This window comes from Seriola lalandi, unplaced genomic scaffold (assembly GCF_002814215.2).
Source record: "Seriola lalandi dorsalis isolate HSWRI2012SDOR001 ecotype SW California unplaced genomic scaffold, Sedor1 jcf7180001978246, whole genome shotgun sequence".
Classification (NCBI taxonomy): domain Eukaryota; kingdom Metazoa; phylum Chordata; class Actinopteri; order Carangiformes; family Carangidae; genus Seriola; species Seriola lalandi.
This window is the reverse complement of record NW_019448912.1, coordinates 1-1,113: the sequence shown is the minus strand read 5'-3', so window position 1 is coordinate 1,113 and position 1,113 is coordinate 1. Positions and strand designations below refer to the sequence as shown.

At 42.7% G+C, this 1,113-nt stretch overlaps 1 pseudogene; it reads right to left on the bottom strand.

Annotated features, from left to right (window-relative positions):
- Nucleotides 1–146: 146 nt before the first annotated feature.
- LOC111657874 (potassium-transporting ATPase alpha chain 1 pseudogene) lies at nucleotides 147–948 on the bottom strand (annotated as a pseudogene).
- Between the last annotated feature and the right edge of the window lie 165 nt (nucleotides 949–1,113).

Sequence of the window (1,113 nt, the reverse complement as noted above, 5' to 3'; positions counted from 1 at the left end):
AGATAAACATAAAACAACTCACAAAGTGAAAACAGCATCTCGGCCTAACCAAAGTAATCACACTCATGTTTTTTTTTTGTTTTTTTTAGAATTAAAAACCAGCCCAAACAAGCTGTTTATGTGCATGTGTGGCAATGTGAACACACCCTGATGCCGGCAGTACGGCATTTCATCACTGCATCTGGTACAGTGGCTCTGGGGGGGTCAATCATTGAGATGAGACCAGCAAAGCACAGTCCTGTCGTGGTGAAATTCATCTCATCAGGGTCGAATCGATAGCCACGAGGAAACTCTTTCTCATTAAGATAGAGATGACAGAAGCCTGAGAGGGGAGGAAAGGATTGTTAAAAAACACAACTAATAATAATAATAATTACTTTTTGCTTTCAGTATATAGGGACATAATAGCAAGCCCCAGGATTAGGCCACATCAGTGTTACTAGTAGAACTTTCTAACCCAGTACTCGCTCTCCCAGTCCTCCCAGGTCCATGTAAGCGGTCTGAAACGCTTCTTTCCACTGCTCATCCAGAGGCAGCTCCTGGCCTTTTATCAAAATGGTGGAACAGCGCTCCAAGATACGCTCAGGTGCTCCCTTCATCACCAACAGGTAGCGTAGGTCCAGTGGATCCTCCAGTTCGTGAATAGACAGCTGGAGAGAGAAGGGATGAATAAAACTGGATGTTAATCTGTGCTCTTAGATCCACCGTGAATCACAGGATTATAGTAGTATCACAGTATTAAAGACACTCCTGATGTCAGCGTTTAATATATATTTAAAAAATTTTGCCCACTACAGCAAAGCTTCCTGCTCTCACCTGGAATTTGTTGGTTGAGTTAAAGGGCACTTCCACCACTTTCTTGAAGCGATTACGGTAGTCCATGATGTTTCCTACAGTGAGCTCGGTGAACTTCAGCAGAGCTGTCTCCGACGCATCTCCCACCACGAGCCTCTGTGTGAGACGGTAAAATAGAAATTCATAGAGACGATAAGAACAAATCTGTTCTTACAATAGTTTGTAGTACTGACAGAAAGTAGGCAAAACTACAAATATACAACTTGATTGTTGAAAATTAAAGCCAGAGCAAGACTTACTGTTGTCTGCTCAGCATGA